Source organism: Astatotilapia calliptera, chromosome 20 (assembly GCF_964374335.1).
Source record: "Astatotilapia calliptera chromosome 20, fAstCal68.1, whole genome shotgun sequence".
Classification (NCBI taxonomy): domain Eukaryota; kingdom Metazoa; phylum Chordata; class Actinopteri; order Cichliformes; family Cichlidae; genus Astatotilapia; species Astatotilapia calliptera.
The window spans coordinates 11,009,546-11,025,793 of NC_137441.1; the positions used below are offsets into that span (position 1 = coordinate 11,009,546).

General features: G+C 38.8%; 1 protein-coding gene across 3 annotated transcripts in view; it reads right to left on the minus strand.

The window, feature by feature from the left end:
- Positions 1–5,243, minus strand: part of LOC145422887 (metabotropic glutamate receptor 4-like) — a 200,984-nt gene extending 195,741 nt beyond the window's left edge. For all 3 annotated transcript variants that reach the window (XM_080294803.1, XM_080294802.1, XM_080294804.1), the window contains exon 1: positions 4,787–5,243. The gene's annotated coding sequence lies outside the window, so the exon portion shown is untranslated. The remainder of the gene's footprint in view (positions 1–4,786) is intronic.
- Between the last annotated feature and the right edge of the window lie 11,005 nt (positions 5,244–16,248).

Sequence of the window (16,248 nt, forward strand, 5' to 3'; positions counted from 1 at the left end):
CTGCACATCGTTTGTGCGCATCACACTGTCCCAATTATGTGTGTCAGTGCATGTAAACGCGAGACTGCAAATCTTTGTCAGAATGATTTCCATGTGCATGTGAGTTGGTGTCAGTTACTTAAACAGATTTATTTCTTTACAGTGAAGGGCCATTTCCTAAACAGTGAATTGTAAGGACAGGACAAATGATGTCCTGACGACACATCGGAACAGTTGCATGTTATAAGCGCTAACTGTAGATTGTGTGTGTGTGGCTAAAATGAGGAAATAGACATATTTATTTTTCGGTGTCAACAACCTGATTAATTATAGCATCCACCTAAATCTGTAGTCATAACAGCTAAATATGAGATGTTCTAGATGCTTGGTTAATTTAACGCTATCACTTACAGTTTGCCTAACAAGTGAAAGATGCCCAGTTCGATCCCAGGAGGAGACACCTCAGGAAGGGCATCCTGCAGAACACTCTGCCAAATCAAACATGCACAGCTACCTGCTGTAATGACCCCTCTTGAATAAGTGAGCAGCCAAAAGTAGCTTCTTTTTACTTTCAGTTTAGAGCGTGTCCTAATCTTTGTCTGTCCTTTATTTCTGTGATTTGGATTTAGGTGTTTGGAATATGCTGTGAAAAACTCAGCCAAATCTTCCCCCGTGAAATTACACTTTAATCCAACACTAATCAACAAATCTGTCAATTATACATCATAACCGATGCCCAAGGAAGAGCACCATGTCCTACTTGGAAAACATGAGTGTGACGAAACCATTTGCAGCCCTAGTTTCATAGAAGTTGCGTAAAATATAGGCTAAAAAGGAATACAAGGGAGGGAGAAAGAAAAATATGAGAGAGGAGTCCAAAAGTTTCGAGAAGTTAAAATCCCACTTTAAGCAAAAAAAAAACATTTTTGGTTTCAGAACTACAATAATTGGTCTCCACAGAGTCTTGGAAAAGAAGGTGATACCACGCAGAGGAAACACACCTCCGTTCCAACATTCATTAAATTCAAAGTGAGCAGTTATTTTTCAACTAAAAAACAAAACCAGCCATCATTGTTGAGAATTACTTATCAATTTATTAAAAGAGTGTTATTAAAACACATGTATTATACTATTAATTGTTATTCACAGTGTTCCACAAAGACATGAAAGGTACCGCTGTTTGTGTGTTTTTACGCTTTGTTCAGCAATAATGGTGACATAAGGATCACAACACATTTTCAGAATAATTAGTGCTGAATTGATGATCAGTCCAAAGAGTTTGTGAATGTTTTCTTGCAACTTTAATCAACTTAACTGAGTTTTTTTTTTTTTCTTTTTAAAGGCCTTGATGACTCTACGTTTAAGTTGGATCATGAGCAATTCTTCATCTTATGACTCTGAAGGCTAAATCGAAACCCTGTTGTCTGAGTCGTAACAAGTGCGTTGTGATATGGATCCATTATGCTCTTGACTTATTTGAATGAGTTCCTCCTGTCAAGGGGAACAAATTTAAGCATCAGTTTAAACTGCAGTTTGATGCCAGTTTTGCTGAGGCCAGCAAGTGGCATTACAACATTTGATAAGAACAAAGATTAATTCGACGCCTTGTCAAATACGTCTCCATTATGAACAACACGCTTGCTGGAATGGAAAGATTATTTCCTTTATTGTTTGTGTTGTAAATCTTGTAAATTAACCAGAGTGTCAGTGGCTGTCATCTCTGATTAGTGTCAACAGGCTTCTAATGAAGATGTTCCAACTGTAGGCGGGTTATAGCTCTTACGCACACATTCTTTGATAAGACAGTTTACTTATAGCATGGTAGTTTTACACAAGAGCACCTGGACTATAAAATATCATCAAGAAAAGTACGCAAAGCTTGCGACAAAACTATTTTTTACCAGACAAGACACACGTGGAAGAAATGAGACGAAAACCAGAAAGCTTGTTAAAGGATCGTAGAGAAGAAGAAGCAGCAGTTTAGAAAATAGGAATGTGTGAGGAATGGCTCTGCTGTTGTTTTAGAGATCATCAGACTGTGGTCAGCACAGCGAGGCCACACAGACGGCCCCCCGATGAACAGATGGACAGCCAGGAGGAAAAGCAGAGGAGGTGATCCAGAATGTAGACACTCCATGATCAAGAAGCAGTGATAAGGAACAACAGTGAAATGGATATCTAAAAGTCTTCCAACAGGCAGAGAGAAGCGTTGTCTGCCTGCCTCATCTTGTCTGTCGGTCTCTATGCACTGCTGGATGTGAATTTCAGCGCTGACGTATGCTCTTGCTTTCAGCACAGTGTTAAAAAGGAAGAGAAGCCAGTGAGGAAAATGATTTTCTCTGCCCCGTTCCTCTAATGTCATGCTAACTCCTAGCAGCATGAAAAATTAATTACATAAGATGAGGGAAATGACAGTAAACATGTCCTGGATGATTTTCTGGGTATAAAGGCAACATTATCCGATCTGAAACACTTAAAGTACAAGAAAGCCCATTTGGATGTAAAGTTTAAAACTAACAGGTTTTATATAAGCAGTGAGCTTTTTAGTCGAGTTTCTCTGGGATTTCGATCTAAATTAGAGGGGTTTCTGTGTGTTAATGAGTGGAAATACTGGATGTTGTCTCGCACCATTAAACATGCATACTCTGAAAGTGAAGTGTAAAAAATATCGATGTTTTTAGATTTTTTTTTTCTTTGGAAAGCAAGCTTTTTTAAACTGCCAAATGTGTGAAGGAATTGTTCTTTCGCTGGGGTTGGCTTCTGGCACGGCACGTCTTCGGTTGCATTAAAATTTCACATCTGATTGGTAACCCCTAACTTGAACAGTGAATTCTGAACTAATGTAAACCTTTAATCAGTAGGTCTTATTAGGGGTGCTGCACAGCTTCACAGGGTTCAGTTCAGGGTCAGTAAATGTCATCTTTACACATTCTGGGCTCGGGTCTTTGGGAAAATTATGAGACGTGTTTGAAGAAGTGCACTTTATTTAAATCCTATTATCTTTGTTATGATAAAGACAATTTGATATTATTGTCTTTAAAAATAGCAAAGCCAAATGGTAACTGCAACACAGTTGATAATACCGGTCAAACATTCAGAAAGCCAGGATGACTCTTTAATACTTTATGTTCTGATTAAGGCCACAAACACATGAAAACAAAAAGGGGAGGTCAAAAATCTTTGTCCCCACTTGTGGATCTTAGTGGGACTTGTTGGGATTTAAGATTAGCACATTAAAAACTCCTGTTGGGCAAATACTCTGGTGCGTTTGTCGGTAAGACTTGATCTTTCCCAAAAATTCACCATTTCTGTTTTTGTTTATACTATAATAAATCTAAAATTAAATTTTAAAAAAGGGAAAGAGTTGTTGCTGTTAATGGTTCTGATGGGTATTTAAAAGTGGTTGTTTGGGGATTTCAAAAGACCCATATGCCTTTAAAAAAATATAAAAAATACATTAAATGCTTCAGTTTCAATTTTATTGGCTCGGTGGAACATGTCTGCATGTTTCCAGCCGATTCAAGAAGTGCTTAAGGAGCATCTAATTGGTCTTTAAAGACCCACCGTGTGCAAATACCAAGTCATTTTTATTGTTGTCATTTGCTACCACATGCCTTTCACATTTTGTGTGAGTTTTGAAGAGTATCAGCTCAAATTAAATCATTCTCACTAATTGAAATCCAGTGAGGCATTTGAAGTAGATGAGGAGGTTAGGCTCTGGAGAGATTTAGAGTGGAACCTAACAAACCTGCAAAAGCCAGACTGTCATAAAAATTAAAAAGAAAGTGGAAACAGAGCATATCCATTAAAACCTCTGTGTGGAACAAAAAAAAAGGATAAAATAATACCCTTCATATCAGAACAGTGTTTAAGCAGATTTTCTTCTTATTTCTTTATAAATCTAGAGGGAAATTGCACTTCTTATCACTTAAATTTAAGAAAATCTTTAAGAAATCAGTGTATACTTTGTTTTGACATAATGAAACAACCATCATGTATAACCTGCGAGTAGCAGAAACGTGAGCTCTAATCAATGCATTCTCCAACAGAGGTGCATTAGCCTATCAGAGAGGCGTCACCATCACCCGCCAGAGCGTCAAGTCTCACTTGAAAATAATTAAATGCAAAGATGGATTGGCACCTATTCTTCCAGACAACCATGTAAAAGCTGGCATATTCGTCATTAGCAGCATCTTCATATCTATCTTAAATGAATACATTACTTTAGGATTACCGTGTGTGTTCACTGATTACTCCTATAGACTTCCCCGATTTGCTTCTGCAAGGATCTAGCCAAGTGGAGCGGAAAAAAGAGAGGGGTTTGCAGCGGGAGCTCCTATAGATACAGCTGATGAAGGGCTTCATTGTACTGCCAAGCCCCCCCTCCAATCAGCTCCACGATTACCACCAGCTTCGTTCTTCCTCCAAAAGCCTTTCAGCAAATGTGATTCATCTGTTGAGTATGTGACCACGGCCTCCCCAAAACAGGACTAAATCTTGCAATGCACGCATACACACCAGGAGATTTGTAAAGTCACTATTTGATATTGGGTTTAGTCAAAAGGCAATGAAACAAGATACGACTGCCTTAATTGTTGGTGTGTGTTCTTAATATAATGGACTACTGCTTCCAAAGCACACCAAGATGCCAATTAAGTAGCTTAATAGGTTAGACTGTTTGTGCAGCATACTCTCACAGGCAGAAACCACAACACAGCTGCGTAACTCTGGGATGCTTGGCTGTCATACCACTCCTAAAGCTCGCTGACGCCAGTATAAGAGTGTAAAAGAAAAGAATACCGGTTACCTTTAAATCTTCCTGATACAAGTGAGCCCAAAGTGGAGGAGAAGAACTTCTGCGAGCTGCGATGCCGTCCAGGTTTCTTTTTTCTTCCAGCGTCTTTGTTTGGCGGCACCAGCTCCAGTCAGTTCTGGACTCCCTCGCTGTTGAAACGCTGCTTGCCGCACAGATTCAATTCAAAAGAAGAGCATGACAGGTGTGGGAAGTGAACATACCAATGTGGATTGTAAGTCGTGAAGAAAATTAAGCGCCCCGTTTAAATTCAGTGTTACTCCCAGATTGGATGTTTGAACAAATCCCCTGTTTCTCGATCAACTCCGCCGCTCAGACGCTGTCCAGGAGCGAGCGGTGCTGAATGAGACTCCAGCGGTTGCAGAGATTTCCTACTTTTTTTTCCCCTCCTCTTCGTCTACTGATTCTTCTGTTTGACTGCACAAATCTTCCCTCCCACCGCGCACGACTGAAATTATCTCTCCTCTATCTTTTTTTAAGCGCTTCAACAAAACGTTGTCAAGCACTGACACTATTGGCAACGCAAAAAGCGACAGGGGGAAAGAAGTGGTGGGGGAGGGACAGGGACTGAGTGAGTGAGTGAGTGAGTGAAACCGTTGCTTGATCAATTGAACTGAAATCAGCTGCATTTAGAGAAAAACGGATCAATAAGTCAAACCCCCGAGGTGGACACTTAATTTGAGCAGAGAAAAGAGGAGGAGGATTTCAGGTTGAAAAGAGTCCTTGTGCGCTCGATTTAAGCAGCTGACAACTTATGTCAAGAGTTGTGCCGTTTCTCAAATGCACCTGGATGATGCATGAGCAGGTGATTTAAAAAGATCTGTCTCCATCCCTGCTGTCAGTCTCCTGTTGCAAAGATTTAGGCGTAAAACTGTAACTGCGCTCTCGTGTATTTGCATCACACTTTCCTCACTGGAAGCCCCGCTGGCTCTCCCTGCTGCTGGCGTCTGCTAGGGTGAGATTATTTACTGTAAGGCAGTGACGCATCTCATCCTCACACACACACACACACACGCATACACACCATACAACAAAAATATGCGCGATGCTTGCAGCTGTGGAAGCATATTTGTGTGCGTTATCGCCATTTCAGACTCTCTGTGGACATGATTGTTGCTCGTGGATACACCACGTTAAGCAAACCCGTGCAGGGTGGGCTCCCTTCCAGGTTTAAGTCTCTCCGTCTTCCTCTGAGTGCACTGTTGCCTGAATTCACATGCAACACGCAGGCATTAAATTTCATTCTTAAGGCGCCGACTAGCGCATATTAAGCTCCACTGCCGTCGCTCCTTGGCGCTGTTCGTTTGTCTTTTTGAGCACTTGAGGAAGTTCTTAATCACAGTCTCCATTTTTTTTATGCTGCCATCCCACCACACGCACAAGCACGCAATCTTGTGCACACACGCCATGTTCTGGACTTTTATGTTCAGCGATTACCTCGGACCCTCCCCTGGGAAGGATCATTTTGCTTGTTGGAATCGCTTTTCTTTATAAGTTTTGTCATTACCGTGCAGTTATTGATTCATCAGTCTAATCAGCTGCACCGTTCTCTCTCTCTCATAAGTGAAAGAACAGAGCCGATCGAGCTGCTTCAGTCACAAACTGGACTTTCATTTTGGTTCGGTTTGTTGTGCCTGTCAGAGTATCCTTTTTAGGGGTCGTGAGCTTAAAAACATGAATTGCCCGCTTTGCACGAGTAAATATCCACGTGTACGTTAAGCTTAATATTCAATAATGAATCAATGAGGAAAATCCTGTTTCAAAACTTGAAATGGTCAGCTGGTCTGAATTTTTTAGTCTATACTGAAATGCACAGAAAGGCTAATAATAAGTGCGAGCCTATGAGGAGGGTTATTCAAGAATTTATTAATAATTGATAGTTTATTTTGACTACTAAATGACCTACTAACATTCACAGCAGTGTACTGGGTGGCTGATTGTTTCCATTCATTTAATGGACTTTTCAGTCATTAGCCCTAAAATCCATTTGTGAACTACTTGTTAATATTCACAAATGCAGGCTTGATAGATTAGTCTAAGAACCCTTTAGCTTAATAATTTAATAACATAACTGAAGACAAGTGACAGAAGGGAAGCTGTGGGCCATTATTAAAGCCGTAAATTACAGTGAAACCTTTCTTATTTCTTGTTCTTTAATTGTATTTATAATTTTTTAACTTTATATGATGAAACAACAGTCAGCATTTCACCTTTTACAAAGTGTCATCTTCACATGAAGTGTCAAACAGCTGTTGTCAAAGGTAGACAATGAATTTGGGCTTTAAGTAAACCTTTTCACATCTGAAGACTTTAATCTGCTTTATTATTTTTTATATCATTGCGAGTTTTCAAGTGTTGCTCTATTAGTTTTGGGAAGTGAGTAATGGGAAGACATTGCCTGAGGGTCTGTAAAAATACAACCAGCATTGATCACAACCTTCTAATATTTTACCAAACAACTGAATAATTGATGGAGAATCTCCTCCTCCTCCTCCTCCTCCTCCTCCTTAACTTTTTTTTCTTTCAAAAATAATGATTAGCAGCATTCGTACACCTATACAAACTCTTTGCATGAGAGGATCTGAGCAGAAACAATCAAAGCACCTGTCAGGATTTTTGCACTTAGTAAATCTTTTATTGACCAAAATAGATCATCAAGTAAATGTGTTTTGTTTTTGTTTTGTTTTTACAATTTTAATAATTTAAGAACAATGAAGCTTTTGACTTTCATTCGTCCTTGGCCTAAGCATCTCGATAAATGAGCAGGCTGTTAAGGACACTAAAACCAAGAAAGCAGTCGTAACCATTGAAGTTAGAAAATCTATAAATGGATTTTAGTTCAGATGTCATGCAGCCCTGTTCAAGAAGCATTTGAGAGTTCTTCATAATATTTTGAAGAGCAAGCTGAACAAAAAAAGCAGCAGACTAGTGGAAGATTCTGCACAGCCTGGAAATCCAACGTTTTATTTTTATTTTGTTGTTTTTTTTATTACTGACTGAATCAAATAATTAGTCTATGAAAGGGCCCATCAACTGCACGCTATAAGCTCCTTCTTAGGTGTGGTTTATTAGAGAATGGCATCAAACTTACCTAAAGTCATTATTGGTGGTTATATGGATGCTTCACCCTCCATCCATCCTTTTTTTTTTTTACCACTTATCCAATTTAGGGTCACGAGGGGCCTTGAGCCAGTCTCTGCTGTCATAGGGCGAGAGGAAGCGTACACCCTGCATAGGTCACTGCTGTATCACAGACCTAACACAGAGAGACAGGCAACCATTCACGCTCACATTCACACCTACAGTCAGTTTAGAATCAACAGCTAACCTAACTTGCATGTCTTTAGACTCTGAGAGGAACACAGAGAACCCAGAGTTATAAGACAGTTATAAAATACTGGTTGGAAGAAATGCACAGGGATTCTTTTCTTTATGTAAGCTTTTACATTTGAGCTCCAGCTATAGATCTTTCTCACCTCTTGACTACAACAGTTATAGACTAAATACATTTTCTTTCCCAAATAAGCGCATTCTCACTTTGAAAAATAGTGTCTAACACAATGACACATTAAGTCTGGAAGGCATAACAGTGTTCGCAGAAGTTTTATAAATTTTGAAGTGTAAAATGTAAAACTAACTATAGTGCTGCATAGTCTTAATTATTGAATTGATGAAGGCCAAGGCGGCATTAATAAATAATCATGGTTGCAATAAAAGTCTACTGATTTTCACCTTGGCCAGTCACTTGAGCTTGGGGGGTCCATGAATTATTCTGTTCTCCCCTAACTGTGATCCATCTCAATTGGGTGGGCACCAGGATTTGATTAGCTCTGCTTTTGCACCCCAGTGACAGACTTTGGGATTCAGAGAGTGATTCAGTCTGAGCAAAAGTAGAATCACACCTGGGCTTAAAAGCCAAATACGAAGTAAATCATAATGAATTGCATACCTTTAGAATAAGACTGGTAATTACTGGGTCCGGTGTTGCTTGCAGTTGAATGAAACCCTTACTTAGCAGATGACGGGTGCTGGTATGTGATATTTGGTATTCCTGCTCACATTTGCAACTATCTGTGCCCTGCCAGAGTTGTGATTCAGTGCAGGCTAAAGGAGAGGCCAGCAAGTCTTCTAATGAAAGCACAGAGAGAGCTGCAACTCAGCATAGCACAACAAACAGAGCATTTTAAGCTTCTTGAAAAAATTCATAGCATTTCATGGTTCTAGGAGAGAGAGAGAGCCTGACAGATGAAAACCTGAAACAGGTCGCATAACCTCATGAGTCAAAACGTACCGTTTCACATAAATTGTCACTGCTCATCATTGTTAGTTGTCCCAGTTTATTTAATCAGTGATCGTCTTTATTATCTTTAGACATGTTTTTACACATATTGTCAAAGCAGAGAAGGGTGAAAATTACACATTTAAGACAGCAAAAACCTTAAATCCAATTACTCACACTGTAAACACACATGGTGGTTGGGCAACGTTGTGCTACCAGCAGATGAAAGTATCCATCTGTGACTGCACCTTACTGTAGTCACAGATGGATCAGGAATGTGCGGCTCGTTACATAACCAAAACATCAACAGTCAATTAATGAGATGCCACGGCTATGAAACGTTAGAACAGCGACTGATTGTGTTGCAGTTTTTCTGTACCTTCGCCTCTCACTCACCCTCACACACCTTCAGTCATGTGTACTGTGGGAAGAGGGGATGGAGAGGTTACATTAGCAGCTAGACTGGGAGTTGCAGTTTGAGCCTTGGGACTCTGAGTAGCAGAGTTCTGGGCATCAGGCCATAGATCTGTCTGGCCCATTGTAATGCCTGGCAACACCACAGTTTTCCACAGATGTAAATGTAACTGTAGGTGCACTTCACAGCGTCGAGCATTGCTTAATAGCATGGTAACCCCTGTTTTCTTTGATGCAGACTTTTATTACTACTGGCGCGTGTGTTTGTCAGTTTCTGTGCTTCCTGCTACCACAAAGGTTTTTATATTGTTTATTGCTTCAGCATGAACTACTGACATTTTCTGTTATTATTACACTTTTATGCAGTATAAACAAAATTCAGTAATAATTCATGTGCAGAAAGCAGTTCAGCCTTCCCAGTAATATAGTCTCACCGTGACTGATTTCAGGTGTACATGGCCATGATTGATATGTAAAGCTGGCAGTAAACAGCACTCGAAGGATCAGTTTTGCAGTTTGCCAGGTTTGCCTTGAAACAATAGTCAGATGCCCATATGAACACTGAAAGAGTTTGTGAAAAAGGTTTTAATGCATGAGAATATGACTTAAAGAAAAAGAAAGACTATCCAGTCTGCAGTGGCATTAGTGTTTTAGAATAACAAAAAAAACATCATGATATTTCTTCAGGCTTAAAAGCTGGGAGCACTTCATGAATAAGCAGATGCCCCTTAATTTCCTTGTCATTTTAACTGCTTGACAGTTTATTCTGCCACCTGCTGGTGAGAAAAAGCACTGTGTACTTCAGTAATTGAAATATAATAACTTGGATTTTACATTAAGGCAATCTGAAATATATTTGTAAAACTTTGTTTTTCTTTTTTTATCAGGTGTCACATTTATTCTGGTCTTCAAAAACAGAGTAGCACAATGCCTAATTTAGAATTTTGGTGACTAAAAACTGGACATGGCTAATTTATTTATTTATTTTCATTTAAAAATATATGACCAAAAACCTTTAATCTGACTGCGCTTACAAAATAAACAAATAAAACATGACAAAGGATGGACAATGGAAAACAAGCATAACACCCATGCTAAAATTAAATGAATGGATAAATGAATGAATTTATTTATAGTGCACTTTCAACATCTGCATCTCTAATAGGACCACTTTAGTTTAAAAAATAGGCTTATTATACTATCATGGCTCTGTTCTGTCCTTTCCATGTTCAAATATGAAAAGCCTATACACTGTAAAAATAAAAAAAAAGTAATATAAAAGTATTTTACTGTGTATTTTACAGTTTTGTACTGTTTTTCTAGAATATCATTAAATTTACATAAATAGACTGTGATTTTACATTTCAAATGTAAAATAACATAAAATCACTGTAAATGTAATAAAACATAATTTTCTTGTTTTTTAAATATATTTGTCTGTACATATGCATATTTAGATTGTTAAAATACATTCACAAATGTATCATAATTTCACAGATATTTGTCCGTTATTTGAAAGATTGAACTGTTAAATTCAAATGTAATACTATGGAAAAATATATAAAATGATTCTTATAAACTTTTTTTTACATCAGTTAATATTATTTAGGGCGATCGTGGCTCAAGAGTTGACAGTTCGTCTTGTAATCAGAAGGTTGCCGGTCCGAGCCCTGCTCGAACACGCTCGGTCGTTGTGTCCTTGGGCAAGACACTTCCCCTACCACCTGCTGGTGTTGGCCAGAGGGGCCGATGGCAGCCTCGCTTCTGTCAGTCTGCCCCAGGGCAGCTGTGGCTACAACTGTAGCTTGCCTCCACCAGTGTGTGAATGTGAGAGTGAAAGAATAGTGGAATTGTAAAGCGCTTTGAGGGCCCCAAAAAGCGCTATATAAATGCAATCCATTATTATTTAAACCAACTGTTAACTGTATATTTCTGTACAAGTATTATTATTCATGCCGCATTCATTGAATTGTTTATAGGTAATTTCATCGTTTAATCACATTAAAATGTTCCTAATTTAAGCACTTGAAAGGGGTAAAATCCCATGTAAAATTAGGGCAACAAACTGTATTGTCATTTCTGAAAATAACCGTATTTTTATGAGAAAGTTATTTTCTGGTATTTTCTGGTATTATTTTGGCACCCCAGCTGCCAGAATATTACTATTTTTTTAGGATTTTCTTTTACAGTGTAAAGGGAGGCTGAGAAGCAGCAGACCCCCTCACAGTTCAGAGCAGGCATCAATGACAACTAACGTGATGCTAATTAAGTGAGCATGAATAGCATGAGATGGAGGAGCTGAGTTGGAGGTGGGTTGTAAGTGTATGCAGGGTAAAGTAGATTAAATAGCATGCCAAAAGGATGCACAAAAGGGAATCAGCTGAGACATCAGCTGATGTGGACTGCCTTGAAATCTGCAGGGATTGCTGGTTTAGCTTGTCTCTGTAGCCTGCCAGAACGAATGCTATGCTCAGTTTCTGTTTGCCCTGTTTTCCCTGGTTATTACTGGCTTCGGTTTCTTCTCCTCTTTAGGGGGTTTTCAAGACCTGCAAAAGGCCAACGCTGTAACGACAATATGTTTGTTGTAGTATGCTTTGTCACACTGCTATTAACACTGCTGCTGTAAAGACAATGATGGCACTCTCTGACATTTCCCGAAATTTCTTATACCCAGTCTGACAGATTGGACACTACAACCAAACTCTTTTATTTGACCCATTGCACTCAGTCCATTTAAATACTTTGCCTTTCAATGATATATCAGTGCAGGAGCTCAGACAGTCCCAAATTATAGAAGGCTTCAAAAGATTTTTTTTGGACGAAGTCTGCAATATTTTGGCTTCCTGTTTTCTTCTACAACCAAAGAGGTAATCACTGGTTGTACAACTGTGAAAGAAAGTTTACGTACACTCATCAATTTGGGGCTTTTATAATGTTTTTCGTAACTGTTCTTTTTCCAATTATTGTGCAACATACATTTAATAACTTTGGGTGAACAAGTGTTATTTTGGATTTTTCTCTAATCCATATAGGGTCACAAGTATACACACAGGTTCAAATATATCCATATATACTCATCAAGATTTGGTTAAGTTGCACCTCAGATGCTTTTGGTAGCCATCAACAAGCTTCTGGCATAATTCTGGCTGGATATTTGACCACTCATCTTATTTCACCAGTCGTCTTGGCAGAATTGGTTGAGATACGCCAAACATGACACTGGCAAGAATGCAATCATCTAAATCTCAAACTAAACACCATCTTGTGTCAGTCTATAGACAGACGCCTTGATGCATTCTCAATCATCCAGGTAAGTAAATCTCCAAAGGTTGATTCTGTTCATCTGGACGTAGCGTTTTCAGTGGGCGAAACGTTTCGTCTCTCATCGAAGTGACTTCTTCAGTCTCAGCTGACTGCAAGTTTCCCCAATCTTAACAGTATCAATGATCAGTTGTCATGAGAATTTGTATAATCATGATGAAGGAACTGACCTCCCAGCCCATCGTCCCATCAGTGGGTTGATTTCAGTCATTATGCAAATGTACTGTTTATAAGGCTGGGAAAACCACAGTCAGCTGAGACAGAAGAAGTCACTTGGATGAGTGACGAAACGTTTCTCCCACTGAAAACGCTACGTCCAGATGAACAGAATCAATCTTTGGAGATCTATAGACAGACACACACATGAACACCAGCCAAAGAAGTCAAATTCACAATTGTCACTTACCATGACTACATACACACACACCTACACACACACACACTTACAAGGTGAAAAAAAAATACCATCCACACTGCCATGGGTGGTAAATATCAAACTAGTTCTTTAGTTAATTCATTCTATACTCTGTTTTTAACATAAAATCATAAAGTGTGATTTCCTGAACTTTCCATTTTATGCTAAAATGAATTACTTCTGCCCTCGGAGATGTGCTTTTTCCATCCCCTCCTCTATCCATTGCCACAGTTTATCTAGGATGAGAATGTGGCCTACCATGTATTGTGAGAATGTAATCCAATTCAGAGAAATGTTTGCAGCTGCAGCCAAGAGTCATTGTTATACGTTGAGACACGCTATCTGGAAAAAGCCACCAAACAGCCTGTACAATCACAGTGTGCAGGATAAGTCATGTTTGTTTTTAATCCCCAGAAGCAGCTGCAGTCAGAGCACAAGTACAATGCATTTTATTGCAGATGAACCTATATTGTGTGGGAGTGGAATTGTTAAGATGAAGCCACAAAAATATGTACACGTGGAAATGATGTTTATTCAACAGGATTATCAATAGCCAGCTAGAGAAGAGAGAAAACAAGCCTTTGAGGTTATATTAGCAAAATACACGAAGATTTAGCTACTGTCGGAATGCAAATTTAAGTGCAGTAGCATTTGCGTGGACTATCCCGTAAAGACGGACCCTCGTGGTCACAAAGAAAAAAATTAAATGGAGTTATGGCTTGGTTTGAACACTCAAAAAGTACAGTGAGCGTTCCAGCTTATCTTAATTGCTTTTGCTACTGATTTGCCTCACCAGTCCATCAAAACTAAACCGCCTTTAGTGTTGCAGTGTTGAGGATAACTCAGTTTGTGTTGTTACCTCAGCAGCTTCTGTGAGGATTAAAACAGCTAGAAATGTGTTTGTGTACTGGAAATAAATCTTCAAACTGTGAGACCAAAGAGGTGCACCTGTAAGATATTTACACATGAAAATATTTATTCCTATGCATAACTAAAAGCCAGTATCAACAGAAAAGGAATCTGACTGCAGATCAACTATCGTCTGAGATCAGGTGTGTGTCTTTCCAAGATGTATGAAATAGTGGAAGCACAAAAACTACTCTTTGAACATGTGCAAGTGCTTTTTATGTTGTTGTTGTTTCCATTTCCAATGTACTGCCATCTCAAACAGTCTTAAATACAGAATATAAAAATGTATCTATTAATTTTATAATAGCAAGGCAATGGTGATTGTGGTGTTCTTTATTCATGAAAATTAATTAGTAAATGTTAACGTATCTATTTGTTTACAATTTGGTCGCATTTAAAAATTCATTAATTTGTTAGGCCCCTTTTGTTTTTCTATAAAATGCTTCATAAGACTCTCAGATCAACATAAGCCTTGATATTTTTGATAAATTTTATTGATGGACTGTGTGTGTGTGTGTGTGTGTGTGTGTGTGTGTGTGTGTGTGTGTGTGTGTGTGTGTGTGTTTGTTTTTCAGGCAAGTGTGTGATTTCAAACGCTAATTAGTGCATCTGTTCTTTTGTGTGGTGGAAATACAAGCTGGGATACATTACAGTGTTCTCCAGCTTGTCTTCGGCAATAAAAGCAAACGCTAAAAAATAAATCCAGCTTCAGCACCATCCAGTTAATATGTATTCACAGCAGATTTCAATCGTGCATTCATGATATGTTTCAGTGTAGCTGGCTTTTAGCTGCTCAATATACTCTTTTCTTGAAACACTGAACAGAGTTTCTTACCATTTACAGTTTTTAAAACAAATCATCTACAACAAGTTAAAAATTCAGATAGCCAACAGACCGTTCTTTTATCAAAGTGCTCCACTCAGTATACTTTGAAAATAAATACATTGTTTGGGTTTGTCTAGATCCTGAACAGAACTACTAGTCTCTAAAGAGATTTTGCTGCCACTATATTGTGCAGTTACATCCACACGTTTTTGGACAGTGACACAGTTTGGTAGTTTTTGCCTCTATTCGCCACCACAAAGTGCATATTTTCAGCTTTAATCCAGATGCTCTAATAAAAGTCTTACATTACTGGTTCAGGAATTACAGACATTTTTATACATAGCCCCCCATTTTTACAGGCTCAAAACTAATTGGACAATTGACTGATAAATGCTTTTAAAGCCAGGTGATGCTAGTTTTTTAATTATTTCATTATTCACTGCTGAACTTTAGCTGCTGAATACTGGGCTGCTGGGAGCAGCCACATGTTGATGTTGGAAATGGTTTTAGATGAGAGTGGTGAGAATGAACTGAAGAACTGCGTTTTAAATTGAAAAGAACGGGCTAAAAGAAGCTAAGGTGTGGCGCAGTTGCCAGTTTGTCATCACTAATGACAGCTTTAAGATATTTTGATCCACAGTTAATATAGAATACTAAGTTATTTATTCAATAACAGAACTTATTCAAACCCACATACAAATGCTGCATTTCTAATATACTCAGTAAGCAGAGATCTTGCATAAGTTTTCATTGAAACTGAATGTAACCTTTAAACAGACGTTGGCTGTAAATGTCAAGTCCATGTTTAACTTCTTTCTTTTGCTCTGCTGAAACAAGCCACGCACGCTGGAAATAGAAAGAGCGGGATGGTGTGTGCTTGTGCTGCAACATCAGCTTTGTTAAAAGTAAACAATGGCTGAGCGGTCTTTCTCCCATTGACCAAAGTCTCCTGCAATTACGTCCTTGTCTCGTCTTTCCTCTGTTTTCATTTGTTACATCCTCTGTGACCTTTCTGTTTGATGTGGCAGCAGTCAAACGTCAGCGTGTGAGCGGATCATTGATAGAAGGATCGAGGCCATTACCAGCAGTTGTCTTGGAGAAGGCTTTAATCCTCCAGAAAGCTATAACCAGAGCCATGCTACTGGACTTCTCTTAATTACTGACCAGGCCTAATTGGCTCCTTGTATGGGCTGTGATGCAAGCAGGATGTGACACTTAAGGCTAGACTTCTTCTGCTGTCTGCCCTTTGTGTCAGTCCCATTAACCTTTCTCTTCCACCTTCTTCTTTGACT